The 21,670-nt window shown below is 34.1% G+C and overlaps 1 protein-coding gene across 5 annotated transcripts in view; it reads left to right on the forward strand.

The window, feature by feature from the left end:
• Window positions 1-21,670, forward strand: part of MAPRE3 (microtubule associated protein RP/EB family member 3) — an 83,495-nt gene that overhangs the window by 50,380 nt on the left and 11,445 nt on the right. Inside the window, exon 2 of one of the 5 annotated variants that reach the window (XM_074300136.1) lies at window positions 12,128-12,220. The exons of the other annotated variants lie outside the window; for them this stretch is intronic. The gene's annotated coding sequence lies outside the window, so the exon portion shown is untranslated. The remainder of the gene's footprint in view (window positions 1-12,127; window positions 12,221-21,670) is intronic. 5 annotated transcript variants of the gene reach the window in all.

Consider the following 21,670-nt stretch of genomic DNA (forward strand, 5'->3'; position numbering starts at 1 on the left):
GATACCTCAAGTTTTTTTGAGAGCCTTTACTCTTTAGCAGTCTTAAAACTCTGTACCTGCTCATTTCCCCAAAATCTAAAGGAGGGGTCCAGCTATCAGAGATCCTAACCCATGGGGTAAGATCTGCTGCTGAAGTAGCTGAAGTGGTTGTATATTCTTCTACATGTCATATCATCAAGCTGATAAATCTCCAGTTTTGAAGACAGAAATAGCCCATTATACCGATCAGAAACTAACAGGTGCCACTATAACAGATGCCTAGAGATTCAGTCTTTCCTAGATTAAACTAAAATTAAATATCCTACCCAGCAGAGATATTTAGCATCCTAGTATGATTCAGGATGGCTTACATATAAAAGGAGCAGTTTCTCACTGTGAAATTTTCACTCTGAAATTTGTACCTACAAATGCTATCTTTTCCTAGGCCAGGAAAGAATATTGAACTTCCAGTGATTGAATAATTTCTCTGGCCTCCTCCTCTTTGGTAGATGATCTGTATATTTTCCCTGCTTTTTATGTGTGTGTGTATTTTCGAGTTCCTGCTTTTTAATGAATCCAACATGTACAATTATTCAACATGGTTTCCATGGTGAACTAACTTCTGAGTTAGTCTGGGATTAGAGGGCCTATCTTAGTTCTTCTGTCTCTGTGTCCCATGCTAACACGAGAATAATGAGATCAGTCTTAGAGATTGCGCAAAAAATCTTCTGAGGACTTAATCTTCATTGACTGATATACATGATATACAATAGTTTTGTCTTGAAAATGCATGGTAACCTGTACATATATTTAGATAGTATTATCACATATGAAGAGAATCAAGACCCTCTTAGTAGTAAAGCAAATCAGAAGAGGCTAATGGCAGGCAACGAGACAATTAAATATAGTAGAGTTAAAAGCAGCAAAAAGAGAGCATTTGAAATAGGAATAAATGAAGAGTGGTTTCTAGGTCTCTGTTTGCCACTTCATTCAGTATTACTATTTCAAAATATAAAAATTGGAAGTCTTTCTCATCAGTTTTCATCAAAATAATCCCAGATGTTTGTTCAAATTAAGACTTTCCAACTAGCCTACAGAAATTGGTGATGCAGTTTTCACTTTGACATTGTTGTCCTGCTATCCCCTATAAAATTGTAGCATTTTAAGGTTTGTACTCATTGATACACAACCCTGTGAGGTAAGTACTATCCCAGTACTATCCCCATTTGATAGATGAGGAGACAGATTCAGAGGGATTAAATGGGTTGTCTAGAGTCACATGTAGCAAGTTGAGGCAAGATTCAAATTCACTTCAACAGTCTGCCTCCTCTGCTATGCTACTTCTCAGTAGTATTTGTAATAATTAAATAGATGTTTTTGCTTTTTTCTTCATCAGATGTTTTTGGTAGAGGGCAAGGAGGAAACATTTAAAAATCATTATTCTAAACTTTGCAAGAAGATTGTTTCTAAATTTATTCCCATCCTCCTCACTCAAAACAGCAAGAAACATCAAATCAATAAAGCCTACAAAAAGAAAAGAAACATTTCCCAAAAAGGTAATTCATATAGGAAAAAAAATTTTATATGACTAACTTCCAGGTCCAACTTAACCCAGTGTTCCGACCTGCTCCCCTGGCCCATACTCAGAGCTTCAGGTTACAGGTATACCTGCTATAATATTTCTCCTTGGGCAGTGGTCCAGCCAGATACCCCAATTTCTTAATTGGGGAAAGTCATTGAATTTGGCTAATGCTCATATTGAGAAGAGGGACCAAGCGCAGTGTAAAGCCTGATCTAAGAGTCTGAAATAAAAGGGAGGGATCTTGAGATAAGATGATTAAAAAAAAAAAAAAATGTACGTAAGTACAGTCAATCAACATACTAGCACACTAAAAAGGAACCAAATAAACTAAAGAAGGCAAGGTAGTAGGGTGATGGGATGGAGAACAATTACAAGAAAAGAAAGGAAAGGGAACTTCTGGCAAGATAGCTGAATAAAAGGTTATATCTAAGCCCTAGTATCCTTCTATAACCTCAAAGTAACAAGTAGTAGATCAAATGGAAAAGAGGAGATAGAAAAGAATTCATTATATAAAGAGCAAACACAGATAAAGAAGCAGTAAAACTGATAAAGAAAAAAATTAGGTACACACTTCTTTTTCTAGCTGGAATTATGGTGGGCATGGGGGAAAAGGTGCTATTCATTCCAGAATTCCTTCTGAAAAGCGTTTGCTAAACTGAAAGAAGTTGTTTCTTTAAAAAGAAAAAAAAACTTCCCCAAACTATGAAAGGTATAAATAAAACTTGTCATAATATATAGTCCAGTATACAAAAGTAAAATTTTCCTGACTAGTATGGGTTGAAAAGAAAGCATCTATTATGAACTTTTCGAATACTAACAAATTAGCTTTTGTGATAGAGAATCAAGAAGAGCAAGGGTATCAGCCTCAAAAGTACTTGAGATATTTTAGCTTTTGAGTATTTACCATATTTTCAGTGACATATTTATCAAACTCATCAAAATTTCAATGAACATTCTTGATGATTGTGGAATCATACAACAAATGTATTACTTAAACCTGAAATCTGTAAATGACTCGTTTGATTAACATATAAGGGAATTGTAGTTCATGTGAACCTTTGTTTCCTCAGTTATTTCAGTCAATCCAGTTATTATACATATTTACGGCAAGATCAAGAAACAGCTTATTGCTCTGTTTGATAATGCCCTTATTGCAAAAATCTCTTGGTACATATGGAAGTATTTGCATGGAGTAATTGATCCATAAAATTGTTGATAAGATTTTAAAATTTCAGCAACTTCCTATTGCCCTTCTCCACATTTTGTAGAAAGTGGAGATGCTTTTAATAAGGAAGACTAAATCAACAGACTTATTCAAAGAGTTAATAAAGATGTAGGTCATGATTGTTTTTCAAATAGTACATTAATAGAAAAAATTCCTGTGCCATAGTTTGAGGTGGGGGAGCAAAAAAAAAAAAAGAGCAATCCATATGTAAAGAGACACAGTATGCTGAAAGAGAAAGCAAACAATATAAATGAACAGCATTCTGGACTTCAAAATAGGAAAACCTGGTTTTGAATCCTGTTTCTTTCTTTCTTTCTTTTCTTTTCTTCCTTCCTTCCTTCCTTTCATTCTCTTCCTTCCTTCCTTCCTTCTTTCTCTTTCTTTCTTTCTTTCTTTCTTTCTTTCTTTCTTTCTTTCTTTCTTTCTTTCTTTCTTTCTTTCTTTCTTTCTTCCTTCCTTCCTTCCTTCCTTCCTTCCTTCCTTCCTTCCTTCCTTCCTTCCTTCCTTCCTTCCTTCCTTCCTTCCTTCCTTTCTCTTCCTTCCTTCCTTCCTTCCTTCCTTCCTTCCTTCCTTCCTTCCTTCCTTCCTTCCTTCCTTCCTTCCTTCCTTCCTTCCTTTCTTTCTTTCTTTCTTTCTTTCTTTCTTTCTTTCTTTCTTTCTTTCTTTCTTTCTTTCTTTCTTTCTTTCTTTCTTTCTTTCTTTCTTTCTTTTCTTTCTTTCTTTCTTTCTTTCTTTCTTTCTTTCTTTCTTTCTTTCTTTCTTTCTTTCTTTCTTTCTACTTATATTCCATATGACCCTGGACAAGTCACTTACAACATCTCTCAAAATAAGTTGTTTCCTCTACAAAATAAAAATAACATATAACTCCTACCAAACAGTTGTGAGGATCAAATGAAATTTTCATAAAATACTTCATAAGCCTTAAAATACTATGTAAATGTTAGATCTTAACTAACTAAATACTACAGAATAAAGGAAAAATATTTTTAAATTCACTATGAAAAGGAAAAGTAAGGCAATAAATTTTGTAGGACCCCAGAAATAATGGAATAAGCTTCCAAAATGGTTCAAAAGAGAAGTAAAATAATTAAAAAAGATTAGAATGAAAATTAAGGTAGAAATCAGCTCTCAGAGAAGATATCAAAAAAAAACAGAGTAGACAATTTAGATGAAAAGATTCGAGAACTACCTTTTAACATACCAAATTATCAGGAGGATACTATAATGTTCATTTTAAAAAGGAAAGCCCAGGAAGAAAAAAGATTTGAAGAGTCAGAGATGAATTTTGACAGAGGTGTGAGCAAATGATAGTAAGAGACTTAAGTTATCCAAACATCAGCTGGAGTTTACAGTCTTCCAAAAATAGATTTATTAATAATTTTTATCTGACTTGAATTAACAAAGAAGTTATATTCTGAATATGATTCTCATCAACAGGGAAGAATTGGTTGATAGGATGGAAATGATGGCAGCATTTCAAGGAAGCTTGACTCCTTTTTCTTAGAATTTATCATAGAGAAAGAGAGGAAAGCTATGTATTGTTAGATTAGATTTTGGCAGCACAAATTGCAAAGAGTCTAGATAAAAAATAAGTAGAATTCCATGGAATAACATTTTATAGGTGAAGTCAGTCCAGGAAGGGATGATAAGATGTCAAGAATGAAATTCTGAAGAATTCCAATGAAAAGAAAATAGGGGAGTGGTCTAAGTAAACATATGGGGATGTACCAAGAACTCAACAATTTAGATTTTGTTAAGATATACACAAAAAATGGAAACAAAGGTTGGTACCAGAGCTAACAACAAATATACAAATTTTGTATTTGTATGGCAAAAGCATAATTTTAAGTTAAGGTTATAATTTAAAATTTAATTTTAATTAAGTTTAAATCAAAAGTTATGCTAGAAATTATAGCATGGCCTATGAAAAGTGTCAGAAATACTAAAAGCTCATAATAAAATGAGGCTGGTAAAAGTTAAGGATAATGAAAAAGAGTTAGGGTTTTTTGTTTTGGTTTGGTTTCCAGTGTATTGGGAACTGAGAATAAACTAATGATGAAGAGATGCTTAATTTAGGTTTTGCTTTCTTTTTTTTTCTGCCAAGGAGAATGATTTTTGGATTGGAAAGGATATAACATTCCCAACTTAGAGTTGATATCAAAAATAAATAAGATCATAGTAAGAGAGCACCTTGGTTCATCACTAAGGGATGGGGATATGAGCATAATAGCTTTCTTTTCAAGTATTTGAAGGACTACAACATGGAAAAGAGATTAGACTTGTTTTGTTTGTTCAAAAAGGAAGAACTAAGAACAATTGGCAAAAATTGCAAAGAAGCAAATATAGATTTGGTATAAGGAAAAATTTTGAAGCAATTAAAGCTTGCTAAAAATGTTATGAGTGGGAACTACAAAAAGAAAATGGCAATTTTTAACTAGAAAATTACAAATGTTGAAAAAGGTATAAAAAATATTGAAAAACATGAGTAGTATAGAAGTCAAAATGAATGATTTTGAGAACAAGTCCACATATCCTCATGATCACAGTTCTAGGGAAAAAATGGAATTTGATTTTTAAAAAGGCTAAACATCAGGAAATCTCTGTTACTCAAATCTCCTATCTCATCAGTTTAGATGTTCCCTCCAATGTTGTACCCTTCAATCTATCTGTTCCTATTCATCCTATGTGATTCTTTTCCATGATTCCACCCCCCCCAAGTTTACTATAGAGAGTTTATTCAGGTATTCACTTCATATTGGAGGCCTTTCTTACTTCTTCCTAATATTGCAAGAGTACTAGTGTAACACTCTGACTGCTCTTGCCATGATACCAACCCATCTTATCTTCCTAATATATAAATTCATTATCTTTTACTCCTATGCTTTAGAGTCCCTTGTTGGTTACATGTTTTAGCCTACTCATGCCCACCATGTGCCTTGCCTCTCCATTGTCCTCTTCAGAAAGAATTTTTTAATTCTTCAGAGAGAGTTAAAATCTGTATCTCATTGCCATATAGCAAATTGTCTCAAGATATTGGGAACAGAGAGCAAAAGATAGTTGGCTAGAATCCACATAACACTAAAAGAAAAAAGCAGCAAGTTTAATAATTGACCAAAAATTGTGATGGTTATGCTTAAGAACTTCATTTATTAAGCAATACTATTGCAAGCATCTAGAAAAAAGCTTGTTCACTACTAATGAGAAACATTCAAATAGTTTAAGACAGTTTACTAATTTATGAGAGACAAGAATAAGATTTGGAATATGATAATCTAAAAAGCAAAGATCATCTGTTTGTACTTCAAGGTAACATAAGCTGAATCTAATCATCACTAACAGGAAATGTTAACTTTTAGCAAATAGGAATATATTGAGTTATTTCCTGGAAAAAAAAAAAACAGATGTAAGGCAGCATATTTTCTTTTTTATTAAAGTTTTTTATTTTCAAAACATATACATGGATAATTTTTCAACATTGACCCTTGCAAAATCTTGTATTCCACTTTCCTCCCTTGTAAACCTCCCACCCAGAGATTACTGATTATCAGTCATGCCTAATTCCCAGGCCTTCAGAAATCCCTTGCCACTGTCTCATACATGGTTCTTTACCAATCTTATCCCAATCAGAGATCTTCAGAGATCTCTGGCCACCACCTCTCCAAGTGGTAGTTCTCAAATCCAACAGAGCACCGGAAGACACAGCTCCAGACTCTTACACTCCCCACTCTCTCTCCCAGATGGCAAGTAATCCAATATATGTTAAACATGGCAAAAATACGTTAAATCCAATATATGCATACATACTTAAACAATTATCTTGCTAACGCATATTTTCCATTAAACATATCAAAAGAGATAAAAGAAAAGTACGTAAATGCATAGCTAATAAGTAAGCTAGTAAGAAAAGGCTTAGGCAATAAAATTACGTTTTTCATGCTTCTAATGCTAGACAAGGCTATTAATTTTTTTTTAAAAAGTCATTGAAAATAAAGAAGACATCTATAGTCAAAAGAACTAAGGTTAAAAAAGTAATGAATAGGAAAGGAGGAAAATTGCATCAAAATTTCTTCAAGTAATATCACATTGTCTCATGAGTCAGTATTTTGGAGTACGAGAAAGTATAGATGAAAATCATTTGGGAAGCAACAAGAAGAATTTAGTGAAAAATTCCCACATGGTCTGAGCTTTAGAGAAGGATGAATTTTTGTTTTTGAATAACTGTGCATGGGGAACTTTTAAGAGATTGAAGAACATTAGGCAATAGGAAGTGAGAATTTGTTCTGCCTTTTAGAAAACAAATGCTTCTTCAATGGCAAGATCTTGCAATAGATTACATTCTGGAAGTAGGCATTTCTGGAGACCTGTTTTTAAGCAGGTGTGTTCTCTGGGACTACTTCCACTGAAAGAGAAATAAGTATTTCAGCTCCGAGTATCGGGTGCATGGGTCAGAGATGGGCAAGGCATAGGAACAATCAAAGATCAGATGGACAGGTAGTTAATGAAAAGGCTTGAATTGAAGCAGGATCAGGCCTCTTGATAATAGGATGCAAAGTGCCTTCTGGTATACTACAATGTTTCTTTCATGAATTAGTTTCTATTTTCTAGAATTGAGGCTTTTCAGAAGAAGAACTTGAAAAAAACCCAGAGATGATGATAAGAAGGCACTGGTAAAAATACATAGTGGAATCGTTGGGTTGGATAGAGGAAGAGAGCAAAACTTTTGTCTTCTAGAAGCTCAAGATCTGGTATTTTCATGGAGAAAACTCTAAAAAGCAAACAAACAAAAAATTTGTAAGTGCAAAATCTTGAAGAGGAAATAAGATTCCTGAGCAGCCTTGAAAGGGAAAGTAGTAAGGAAGGAGAGGATTAAGTAAATTAGGACTTCTTGGCAAAGAGTACCATAAATTATTGTTTCTCAGTTAAGAAAGAGAGAATGGTGATTTTAGGCGGGTTGGATTCTGTACTAATCCAATTAATCTAAGTTGAGAGTGAATATAAAAATTGAGTAAACTCAAGGGATTTGGGCTGAGGTATGATAAGAGGAAGAGTGTGATCAAATAAGCAAAACAAATCAGTCTTGGTGCTAAGGAAAAGAGAAGAAAAATCAATATAATAGCAGAAAATAGAAATTTAGCAGCTATAACCCTAAATATGAATAAACTAAACTCCATGATAAAATGTCAATGAATGGCAAAATAAATATGAATGTGAAAATATGAATTAAACAGCATACAAGAAACACATTCAAGGCATAAAAACAGGTGAAAATGAGTTAAGGACAATATGTGCTTTAGAGGATTCTAAAAAGCAGAAGTTTTAATCATGATCATAAGTAAAGTTGTTAAAAATTGGCAATGGCATAACTAAACAAGCAAATTGTATTATGATTAAAGTCACCAACTATGGTGCAGCAATATATATATTATATATTTACACACATGCATATAAATATGTATATGTAGTGTATATATAGCAAATGGCAAAGGATCTAAATTCTTAAAGAAAAGCTAATTGAATTGCAAATATATATATATATATATATATATATATATATATATATATATATATGATAGTAACAACAGTTGTAGAAATTTTAAGGATTTTTTTCTTTTTCTTTTTGTTGAAGCAGTTGGGGTTAAATGACTTGTCCAAGGTCACACAGCTAGGAAGTGTTAACTGTCTGAGGGCAGATTTGAACTCAGGTACTCCTGACCTCAAGGCTGATACTCTATTCACTGCACCACCTAGCTGCCCCTTAATGGCTCTTTTTCAAGACTAGATATTTCTGACAAGTATAAGAAGAAAAATATAAAATTATTTAAACCTTAGGAAAAAACATTTCTAAGGCTTAGAAAAAGCTTTATGGCAACTTCTGGATAAATGTTTCTATTCCATCAAGAAGTACTTTTACAAACTTGAATATGTTATAAAGCAGAAAAAAGATCATTTGCAAAAATACTAAACATTCTTTATAAACTATAACAATTTTTTTAAATCATAAAACTACAGACTTTAATGGAGACACTAAAATATATCCAGAAAAGTGAGTCAAAACTCATTATTTTTAGGGAACAAATAAATTTAATAATATTCTCAGTCTATTTCTAAGGAGTGACTTTTAACTTGCAGTGTTACCAGGAATGAGGGAGATTAATATCACCTTTTTTAAAAAAGCAACATAAAAACCCTTGCAACATCTAATAACCAAAAGTGTTTGGAACCTAACTGGTCAGAATTAATCTATTCTTTATTTGGCACTTCTTTCTGTGTTCCTATTCTGAGATGCCCCAAATTCTATTGTTTCTTTTACCTCTTAATATCTGCTATTTATTTTGACCACTCTTTCCAGGCCACTCTTTCTAACCTCATTTTTTTCCTATTATAAGAACTTTCCCTGGAGAAGATAGCCTCAATCCAATGCTTGGGGTTTTCTATTTTGCATATTCCCAAACCACAGGGATTTGGGTAGTCTTCAGTCTGTCTTCCTCTAGGGATGTTACACAGGTTTCAACTAAAAGAGTAGACAAGGTAGAATTCAGGGGCATTTGTAAGAACAGACCTGGGAAAAAGAAGTTTATCATAGTTCATCTCCTCCAGTGCGTCCCTCCTTTCCTTTCTTCCTAAGGGTCAGGTAAAATTCTGTCTATCTTTCACTTCAGGCTGCTCTGAACAGTATCAAGATTACAAAGATATACAGGTTCCCTTTCACCTTTTTTACCATTAGGACACAATTACTTTGCTAACAAGTCTAGGCTAAGTCACAAGCCCTAGAATACCATCAGTGATTCAGAAAGAGACAATTTCCTAATTCTTTTAAGTTAAAATTCAGTTATATTCAACAAAGGTTTATTAAACACTGATGTGCTAAGAACTGTTCAGGATGATGAAGAAAATACAAAGAAAAAAACTTCATGAAGAAGTTTGTGTTTGAATTGTGGTTAATAGAAATTCAGTAGTTCCAGGCACAAAGAACAGCTTAAGCAGAAGCAAAGCTAAGAAAATACCAGGCATGTCTGTGTCCATTTTGGTTAGTGTAGATTGAAGGAGTAATATAAGATCAGGCTAATAGCTCAAATATCAGGTAAAAGCATATGAAATTTACTCATTTATCAATAGGGAACTAATGAAGTTATTTTTCTTTCCTACAAAGAAGTAGCATGACTAGAGCCCCCTGCCTAAGCCAAAAAGTCATGGGAAATCAGAAGAATTTAAGGTTTCCTGTTTGATTTCCCTGACTTCCAGTTATGACTTCCATGATTATTGGAAAACTCTTGAAAACTCTTCTAGACATAATAATGTTTTAGGTTATGAATAATTCGGTAAGAAATTAGCATCATACTAAATTCCAGCCCTTCTCCCATCTCTTTTCAGACTTTAATATGTGTAAGTGGGATCACTGTTAAGTACTTAGACTAGGAGAACAAAAGTTTAGTGATTAAGAAATCTGATTCCAGCTGGACCCCTGTCACAAGAATCAGTGACAGAAATTTACTATGTATCATGAAAGCTAGACCTCACCAGGTGAGAATCACCAAAAAGGAATTTACTCTCATAAGCACAGTGAGGTAGGTTTCCACCCAGGGAGTAAAATGATGCTGCATACTACAATTTATTTCTCTCTCCGATGTGCCCCCAGTGTTTAGCTTGGTATTAATCGCAACACAGGAGCTGTCCATTATTTCAGCTTATTTCTATCTACTTTAATGAAAATATAATTACTGATGGGGAAAGTCAACTTGGCTTTTGTGGACTGGACCTCATAAGATTGTTTTGCTTTGAACCCCCACAGAAAGGTCTAATTTCTTTTGTCTATAAATCTGAAAGCTCAACAGTAAGTTTACTTGAGCAAATGACTCCCTGATAATTGTCATCTAAAATTTGAGAAACATTTTAAGGGATCTTAAACATTATTAATACTAAATACTAAAGAATTTTATTCTTTGGTTTAAAGCTTGATGCTTTAATCTGTCAGTTAATAATACTTCAGTTAAATTACCACAAATATTTACATCCTAAAGTCAATAGTAGTAAGATTCTTCAATTCTTTTCATCTTTCATCTTTCTAAAGTAAATCAATGACCCTTGTCAAACAGACTTTGATATTTTCTTCTCTTACTATTATTCCATGTTGGATTTGTTTAACCAATCAGTAAATTTTAATTCATTGATAAATCCTACCTGTTCATAGAGTACCTCATTTCTAAGATTTGTTAACTTTTCTAGCTTTCAGGCCACTTAGTTCTACTTCTTTAAAATAGCATCTTAAGAAAAATCTTCAAATCTGTTTGTTGTTATTGTTCAATCATTTCCAGTTCTGTTTAACTCTTTGTGACTCTAATCTATAGTTTTCTTGACAAAGATATTAGAGTGGTTTGCCATTTCCTTCTTCAGCTCATTTTGCAGATGCAAACCCTGCAAACAGGATTAAGTGCCAAGGTCACACGATATCTGAAGACAGGTTTGAATTCTAATCTACCTGACTGCAAGTTGAATACTCTATCCACTGCACCACTTAGCCATTCTATTTTTAGCCTTCTTTGTTTCCAGTTATGATAATGCTCCATTTTGTCTTATGTCTATGATTGATTCTTCTTATTCTTTTCTATTTCCTGGTACATTTGGAATTATTTGCAGGTACAGCATAATTTTTTGTTTTTATTTTACAATTATTTAACTACCTTTTAAACATTTCTCATTTATTCCTTCATCTCAGTGTAAAACTTTAACTAGAAACAACCAACCAAAATTCATAAATAAACATTACTTTTCCTGAGCTCTATGTTTAAAAGAAATTATGGGAGAAATATTGAAATTTTATGTTTTTAAATCTAAATTCAGCTCATCTTATATCTTCTATATCCATGGTAATGGGTTATAAGAATTCATGTTGACAATTTTCAGATTTGCTTCAAGAACTATTATGTTACTGAGACACAAAAGTAAACTTGCATATTTCAAAGAACCAGGTTTTCAATAAGAAATTTTTTATTAACCTTCAGTTAACTGGAAAATAAAATTAATATTCCATTTTCTAAACATCCTAGTTAGCTGAAATTTTATTTTACTTATGAAAACTCAGTCATCTTAATTTTTTTTTCACTGTGGGCTTGAGTTTTCATATGTGTGTGTGTGTGTGTGTGTGTGTGTGTAATAAATAAACCTGGGGGAAAGTGGTTTTTACAGAGAACTGACAGCCATTCTAACTTATTTGCAAATCAGATGTAGATTTTAGAGGAAGAACATAAACAGGGATGGAAAGGGTTTGGGAGGGGAGAAATATAACATCTATATTTTATTTCCAACCTTTACTCAAAGCAGCATGTTGGTCCTTCATACTGCAGGCAGAGACACAAACTAGTCAGACAACAAAACTGCAGCAGAGGAAAATGGCCTTCACTGTAAACTCCTGGTCTGGCGTGTCACCATGGTTATGGGCAAGTAGTCTATACTTCCTTTACTCCCTGCAATCTAGTATACATCTCTACACTCTACTGAAATACGTTGCAGTCATCTGTGACTTTTTTGTCAAATCCAATGGCTTTCTCTGTCCTTATTCTTTTTTGTCATATTTGACAGTTGGTCATTTCTTCATTCTTAAAATTTTCCCTCACTTTGAGTTCCATGACATTGCACGATTTTGGTTCTTTCCTGCCCCTCCTGCAGCTTTTCTCTTTCTTTTATTCTCAAAACTGTGAGCATTTTCCAAGCCTTCATTACTGGTTTCTGCCTTTCTTTACACTCCCTTACATGTAGACCACATCCATGTCATTGTTGAGACTGCAACTCCATGTTGATGTCTTCCAGATTTTTATCTTTAATTCTTAACTTCTCATTTACATGTTTCTGGTAACCTAAAGTGATAGTCTTGCGGTCCCCTTTAGCCTGTTTCCTTCATCTTTTCTATCTATTCCATCACCAAATCGTGTCTTTTTTAAAATTAAAATTCCTCTAACATCTATCTGTCCCTTGCTTTGTTTTGGTTGAGATTTCCTCTGGTACCATCCAAATCCAAACTCATATCTGTGTGGGTTCATGCCTCATCACCTATACCTTTATTCCAACATTTGACTTCCCAGACTCTCCAGGTTTTCTCCATCCCAATGAATCTTGCATGGTACTGCAGAACTAATTTTCCTTAAGTACTCCTTTCTTCACTTTATTCTTCCATACAAAAGCCTACAATGGTTTCTTATTCTTTACTGCATCAAATCTAAATACCTCTTCCTAAGCTTTCAAGACCTTACATAATCTAGACCTGTCCTACCTAGCCTTATTTCTCACTACTTTCCAACTTGCTCATTCACTGCCACATAAATGTTTATTTCTATCTTTGTGTCTTTGTACAAGTTGTTCCCTTTTTGCAAAAGGATCTCCCTTTCCTCCTGTGTATTAAAAAGGTCTTCCATCCTTTAAGGTCACTTTTCAAATTCCACTTCTTCCATGAAGTATTCTCTGACTTTTCTAGTCTTCACTGGTCTCCACTTTTTATAGCATGTTTAATCCATTTCATGTAATTCTCACTTATATCCTGTTGTCTTATATTGTTCCCCTTTGGTTTCTTTATTAATCTTATCTCCTGCACTTACACAATTATCCCCTTAAAGGCAAAGTTGACATTTTATTTCTAAATTCCCCACAAAAAGAAGTAGTTAGCACCTGTTTAGATGCTCAGAATACATTTCACTGCTATGAAAGCAACATTATACTTGCCTGGAGAGAAAAAGAGATTCAATTAAATAAACTTTATCTAAAGTTTCCTTTCAGACATTAAACTGAATGTTTTCCTGAGAAATGTCAGAAAGGTAGTTTTTTGGTTTTTGTTTTGTTTTGTTTTTAAGTGAAATTTTCTCTCCTACCCAGGGAAAGGTTAGACTGTTATTTTATATAGTTTGCCCTACTGCAATACTTTACCTTTTTAGTCATTTCCCTAACATCCCTCCTGCTCAGTGTACTCATGTTCCCCATTAGAATGACTATGGGGATTTCAGGTACTTTGATGGATTGATGTAGAGTTTGTATTCCTTGATAGCGCTCCTTGAATCACCCTACCTCCAAATCCTATACATAACCTTCTGTAGATGAAGCAGGAATTTCCTTGGTATTTTGATACTCCTTCCATCAAAGTAAATTGCCAGCCCTCCATGGTTCCTCATCTTGTGAGATTCTTGCCTGTTTTTCCACAAATCTTCCATAAAAGATCTTCCCTATATGCTAAGGCATTTATCTTATTCTTCTAATATCTTTAGCTGTATTTCTGTTGTCTTTTATTATCAATATATGCCAGTTCATATATACCCTCAATTATATTTTTATACATATGTGTTTATACAGATTATTAGCTTCCCTATATCTACTATGCATCTTCTAATGTCTTTTGAGTTATTTGTGACTTTAATTCTTCTGAAATCCTGATAGTTCGTGATACGCAATCATATAACATCATTTGGAGAATACTGATTTAGTTTAGTGTTGAGATCTTTATGACAAAGTGTAAAAACAGGGTGTGTATGAAATGAAATGAAAAATAAATTTTTTAAGTGCCATGGCATAAACTAGATAGGCCCTGTCTTCAAGGAGCTTACATCCTAATAGAGGAAGATAATACATAGAAAGGATACAAGAGTAATCATCCCTGGTTGTGTTCCACATTGACCGCTAATAGGGTGCATTACAAATCAAACTGAATTGACTTCAACTCCCCTAGTTATAGTTTGGGGGAAATGTAGCACAAAAGCTTATGTATCTGTAGCTAGGAAGAAAATGGAGCAGAAACCATCCAGTGCAACCCCTCATTTTGCATGTGAAGAAAAAAGCTGGGAAATGGGGTGACTGCCATGGTTGGACTGGTAGTAAACATGAGGGGTAGAATTGGATCTAGGGTCCTTTGCTCTTAGAGTCAGTTCTCTTTGCTTCAAACACTTTTTTTCCCCCCTGAGGCTGGGGTTAAGTGACTTGCCGGGGTCACACAGGTAGGAAGTGTTAAGTGTCTGAGACCAGATTTGAATTTGGCTCCTCCTGAATTCAAGGCTGGTGCTCTATCCACTGCGCCACCTAGCTGCCCCTGTCAGTTCTCTTTGCATAGTACGGCATTGGTATGAAGGGCACACCAAAAACCTGATGGCAAAAGCCAAAGTTCATCTAACAAGGCATAAAGTAATAAAACATGCTTCCCACCTCTTGACAGAAACATGAGAAACTTCAACACAGGAGTTTCTTAGCCTGGGAGCTTTGAAATGGTGGATTTTAAAAATAATTTTGTAACACTGTTTCAGTATAACTGTTTCTTATGTAACTCCGTGTATTTTACTTTATACATTTTAAAGCATGGTTCTAAGAAGGGGTCCATAGACTTCACCAGAATTTTCAGGGTCCATGATACAGAAAAGAATATAAAAAAAACGCAGAAAAGCACTAAAAGTACAGAATGAGACATTTTCATAAAAGGCTAATGTGTGCACTTTGTTGTTGTTTGACTTTGTTTATTGATTACAAGAAAGTTTTGTTTAGAATTTTCAGGGCAAGTGAAAGAAAGGGAGAAGTATAGTAGTGATGTCATTAGATAGGTGAGAATAGAGTTTATATAGTGCTTTTAAGGTTTGCAAAATATTTTACATATTAACTCATTTGATTCTTAGAACAAACCTGTTAAGTAAATATGATTACTATCCCCATTTTACAAATGAGGAAACTGAAGCTGGAAGTGGTCACGTCACATGATTTTCCCAGACTTGTTAGTAAGTATCGAAGAGTAGGATTTGAATTCAACTCTTCTTGATACCAGGTCCCAGCACTTCATCCACAATAATTTTCTAAAAAGATAAAAGAATTATTGAAGCATTTTCAAAAGACACAGGAGAAAATATAAGGAAGTTAAAAGGGGGAAAGAACAAACACAAATGTTTTGAAACTAACAATATTTTTTAAAGAAAAAAGAACAAAATTAAACTATAGTTTCATATACAAAAAAAACTTTTAAAAATTATTCTTTAAATGTGGAAATGCTTGTGTTTGCTGGTGTTCACCAAGTTCAGAATATACCAAAAAAAAAAAAAAAAGGGGGGGGTATGTGTATTCTGGGTGGATAAGTAGACAAAGTCACTATAACAAAATTTCGCAATAGTAAAGCAGATGGTTAACTGATCCTAATGGCAGAGAATATAGCAGTCAAGATAATTTTTCAAAGTTCAGTTAATGTGTTTTTCCAGTCCAATCTAGGCATTGATTGTGCTTTAAGAAAATGACAGCTACTTTGAAAGTCAATATAAATAAGCCTCCCTCAAGATTGTGGTTCTACACTTACATGCAGAAATATGGTGCTGAATGATTTTATTAACAGAAAAAAAAAAAGTCTCAGATTTTATATTGGTATTTAAAATAAAAGAGAAGATCCCATATCAAAGGAAAGAAAGAAGACTGAGTTCAAAGTAGAAATTACTAAGATGAAATAAAAGAATACTGGAAATATTAAATCAAGAGTTGTTTTAAAAGATTACAAAAATTATAATTAGCAATTTACATTGTTCTAAAATTTTCACAAAAGTCCTACTTTAATGCCTCAATCATGACATTGAGGGTGACCCCTAGCATGGTGTGGATTTGCCTCTACTAATGCAACTTTGGGTACAGCCATTATATTTTGATGTTGTACTTTTGTTAATATTGCCTTTGTCTTTATCTGTTAAGTCTATTATTTTTTAACCCAGGCATTTTATTTATTAAACCATTTTTACTATAGACCTTTACTTTTTTATTACATATTTGTTAATTTTTTAGTTTTATTGTGTTATGATCCATAAATTTCTGCCTTTCAAAAGGATTTCATTAAGATCTAAAACATGCTCTATTTTGTGAATGTTCAATATACATTTGGGAAAAAAAAGTATGCTAAAGATGAAATAAGTTATTCACCTCCTTTCAAAGAGGTAATGAGCTTAAAATGCAAAAAAGAGACACATTTTTGGGCATGGCCAATGTGGAAATTTGTTTTGTTGAACTCTGTATGCTTCGGATGAGGGTTTTATTATTCAGTTTTGTTTATTTGGGGAAGTGGGAAACTGTGGGAGAGATAGATTATAAATGCTGTGTAAATAAATTTATTTTAAAAATAAACTATAGTTTGTCAAAAAGAATGTGTATGTCCTACAATTAAAAAAAATTGAGTCTTTAAACATTAATTAGTTTACTAGTAAGGTAAAATGTTAAATTAATTCCTTTGCAAATTTAACTTAGTAGTTTTTGAAACTAAATAGTTCCTAAGTTCCAAATACATACATAGACACACACACACACATTTCCTGTTTTGCTATCGTTAATCATATATACATATGTAATATATAAAATCCTGGTTCTTCAATATTGGTTGTAACTTTTTTTCTTATTTATCTTTTATATTTTTATCATTCTAACAGTTGTATGTCTTTCCTATTTAATTTTCTATTACTTCTTGAAAAGTTGTGGATTTTAATTTAAGATATGGATAGGGAATATCTAGAAAAGGAAGCCATGATTACAGACCAACCTTATTTCCTTTTTTAACAGGGTTACTAAATTAATATCATGAAAATGTTGTAGATATAATTTACTTAGTTCTTAACAAAATATATAACAGACTTCTTGTGGACAAAGTAAAGTGATGTGAACTCTATGATAATACAGTTACATGAATCCAGATAGATCAAATGACCACACTCAAGGAATAGTTGTTGTTTTGTTGGCAAGATAAAAAGGAGGTGTAGAATGCTCGGGGATCTGGGCTTGATTAGGAACATTCCTATTTCTAGATTGATTCTCTATGAGAAGCCGAAAATCATGCAGGCTTCCTCATGTCAGTATTCTCTCTGCCAGTATGGGTAGTCACAGCTCAGCAAATGCCCCCTAGGTGCCTGAACAGTCCCAAGTTTGAGAACAACGCAGGTTACATTTGTATACATGGCATGCTCATCAAATTTGCAGATGACACAGAGCTCAGAAGGATAGGTACCATATTAATTGAGAGGATCCAAGAAGAACTTGGTAGACTCTTAGTGGACTAAAACAAAGATGAAATCCATGAGGTTGTAGATTTAGTTGTTAGAAGTCACAGAGTCCAGCCCTTTAATTTTACAGATTGAGGAAGCTGAGACCCAGAGAGGTTAAGTGACTAGCTTGCAATTATCTGAGGAAGCATTAGAACCCAGATCTTCCTGATTCCAAGTTCAGCCATCCAATGTACTATGTGGGCTCATAAGTATTCAGTAGGGATAGATATAGTCTTACACTTGATTCAAATTCAATTACACAGCTGCAAGATGGAGGAAAGAAACAATCCATCTGAAAAACATCTGGTGCTTTAGAATGTTGTAACTTCAAGTTCCTCCTGAGTCAATATGCAATATGGCAGCCGAAGAGCTCATGCAGTTTTGGAGATTACATTAAGACAGACATCGTTTCCAGGAATAAGAAGGCAGTCAGAGCCCTCAGATACTCTAGTCAGACTACATGGGTCATGCATCCAGAGGGAGGCAGCTAACTATAGGTAGGATGCTCAGGAGGCCCAAGTCATATTATCAGAGGATCATTTGAAAGAACTGGTGATTTTTAGCCAAAAGAAAAAGAATTCAAAGGGCTGGAAGGTGGGGGGACCAAGAGAGATGGACATGTTAATGGTTTTCAAGGATATTAAGGACTGTCATGTGGACAGAAGTTATTAGATTTGTTCTATTTATCCCTAAAGGGCAGAACCCAGAGCAAGGAATACATATTACAAAAAGGCAAATTTAAACTTCTCAGGAAAGACGACCTAACAATTAGAATGACCTACAAGTAGAATAGATTGCCTCAGGAGGCAATAGTTACCTCAGCATTGGGTCCTTCGAGAGAATCTGAAGGATCACTTATCAAATATGTTATTGTGGCAATTCTCCCTGGATATGGGCTGCTTGATGGCTATTGAACACCTTTAGATGCTGTAATTGTGATAAATATAATTCACAAATATATGTAAAATATTTTATGTTTATTATCAATGGTGCTGTTAAGTATAATTTATTACACTTTCTCCTATCTCATTACTTTCTGGTAATCTAACCTACTACATACTTTTTCAGACTTAATTTCATGGTTCTTTCCAGCCAGTATAAATTATTTGTCCTCTTAATTTCATTCTAGTCTCTCTTGATTTCAGTCTTGATATATGTTGTTCTCTCCATATGAGACTTCATTCCCATGTCCAAACACCTCTTATTAGACCTCCTTCTATTTTAAGACCAAATTCATGTACCATGTCTTCTATATCATTTTTCCTGATTTCCCCTAGCTGGGAATGGTTGGATCCAATCTCTACAATCATCAATTTGGTATTAGGAAAAAAAACCTTCTCATTTTGAGATCTTGAGAAATTCAATGACTTGCTTTGCAAGTTATCTATGGTCCCATAGATAATAAATAGCAAAGCCAAGATCTGACCTTACTTTCTTACTCTGATTTATTTACATGCATATCTCACACCATCTATTGTAAATTTCAGAATAAAGATTACACTTCATATCTTTAGTACTAGTATAATTTGGGCCTTACCAAATATTTACACTGAATTCAATTAAAATTGAATTGAATTGGACCTCAGGATATAAGACAAGGTTTAAGCCAGTCAGAAAGTTTTGCAGAGAAGGGCTAATTTGGAATAATAGGATAATAGGATACCTCAAAATATGGAAAAAAAATTGTAATGGCGAGAATTGTAGATGGCAACTTAATTCGTTTCTTCAAAAAAGTACAGATATAGTCTCTGAAGTTTTAACAGAAAGCCATTCCAAGATCAGATCTGCCTGTAGCTGAGGGAGAGAATTTAATTGGGTTCTTTCATGGAAAGATAGCCTTGCTATCTTAAAGCCCCTAGACTCTGCCCAGCTCCCATAAGGCTCAAAAATGTAATCTTAATTCCATTATTTGGCTAAACCATTCTCTATGCTCAAGAACCAACCAATCGACAAGGAAGCTATACCCTTTCCTCCCCTGTTGGAAGCAAGTCTGACCCAGATATTATTCTTCCCAGATCATCAGCAATTTCCATTCACTGAAATATTGTGCTAAAATCCTGTAGTGTGTGAGCAAATCTGCCACCACCATGTCCCCCATCCTCTTGTTGATTGGAATCAGAGGGAAGTATTTTAAGCTATTCTTCCTTTGGAAGGATGCTGGGATTGGAATTTTAAACTCTGTACAATTTGTAGCATCCGTGTTTAGATATGTTCAGAGGTATAGGATCACTTCTCTTTCCATTTTCCTTTGCTTACTACTTCAAAACCTATAAATCTACCCTGGGGACAATAAATCCAGCTCTAAGTTTCTGGTTTCTTCTTTCTATTAGACTATTAATAAAAATATACATATAGAAGTTTAAAATTTACAAATCACTTTTCTCTTAATTCTTTTGTGAAAGTATGTAGTGCACTAGGAGTAGCTCCCATTTTACAGGTAAAGACATTAGAGATCAGAAAGTAAGCATGACCTGACCAAAGTCACAGAGCAAACAGATGCCAGAGAACAGATCTTTCTGATTCCATGTCCACTGGTCTTTCCTACCTCATAATTAGAGAAAGTACTGTGCCTTTTCTCCTATTCTGAAGCTAGGTTTTTCCTATTAATCCAGTAGAGCATGACTCTGAATGACCTGGCAGGAGCCTGCGACCTCCATGTTGTAAACCATTTGCTCCCACTCATTCAACAGCATAAGTGGGTACCTAGGTGGCATGGTACAAGTCATAAGAAATTTGGACATAGAGTCAAGAAATGTGGTTTTGGGCAGCTAGGTGGCTCAGTGGATAGAGCACTAGCCCTGAAGTCAGGAGGATCTGAGTTAAAATCTGGCCTCAAGACACTGAACACACTTCCTAGCTGTGTGTGACCCTGGGCAAGTCACTTAACCCCAGTTGTCTCAGCAAAAAGAAAAAAGAACCATTAAAATTTCTACAACTGTTGTTACTATCATATGCTTTTTTGCAATCCAGTTAGCTTTTCCTTAATAATTTAGATCCTATGCCATTTGAAGAGAAGGGAGGGGCACTCAGTGCAAGCTGTAACAAGAGACTTGTTTTTTTTGTTTTTGTTTTTTTTTCTGAGGCTGGGGTTAAGTGACTTGCCCAGGGTCACACAGCTAGGAAGTGTTAAGTGTCTGAGGCCAGATTTGAACTTCCGTCCTCCTGAATCTCTATCCACTGAGCCACCTAGCTGCCCCAAATGTGGTTTCTTAACCCTTTCATGTAGCAAGGTGAGGAATGATGATGCAGTCTGAGTACAAAGGAGCTCTGATAACCATGTACGCTGGGACACAACTGACTGTTAAATAAGGATTGCCAAAGATGATGGTTTCAAAAAAGCTTTTTTCAGGGGCTCCTGGTCTAATGTTCTTAGAGGAATAAATGGAGCCTTCATGTTTGTCCTGTATGATGAATTGAAGAAAGTTATATAAGTACATCCTAACTAAAAATAGAAAGTGAATAAGGATCTTGCAGAATACTTAACCATACTTAGCATTCTAGTCTTGATCTTCAGTAATTCCTGGGTTTTTTGTGTTTTTTTTTTTTGGAGGGGGAAAGAGGTTTCCAGGTCAGTTCATATATGTAGAGAACTCATTTATTGTGATCTATTATTCACACAGTGAAACTGATGATTCAGTTGGATGGGGGAAATTAACAATTATTGTGAATCCAAGGAAGCAGAGCAACTTAAACTCATCTAGTTTAAATGCTATTTTTGTAGTCCATAAATATGTATTTAAGTATTTTTTAATTTCTCTCTCCTACTTGTGCTTAAGAGCTAGATACACAATTTTGTACAGCTGAATATTTGTCATTTATGATGACCTGTGTTGGTCATTCTGCTCTAAAACAATAAATACACAGAAA

The sequence above is a fragment of the Sminthopsis crassicaudata genome, chromosome 3 (assembly GCF_048593235.1).
Source record: "Sminthopsis crassicaudata isolate SCR6 chromosome 3, ASM4859323v1, whole genome shotgun sequence".
NCBI lineage: Eukaryota > Metazoa > Chordata > Mammalia > Dasyuromorphia > Dasyuridae > Sminthopsis > Sminthopsis crassicaudata.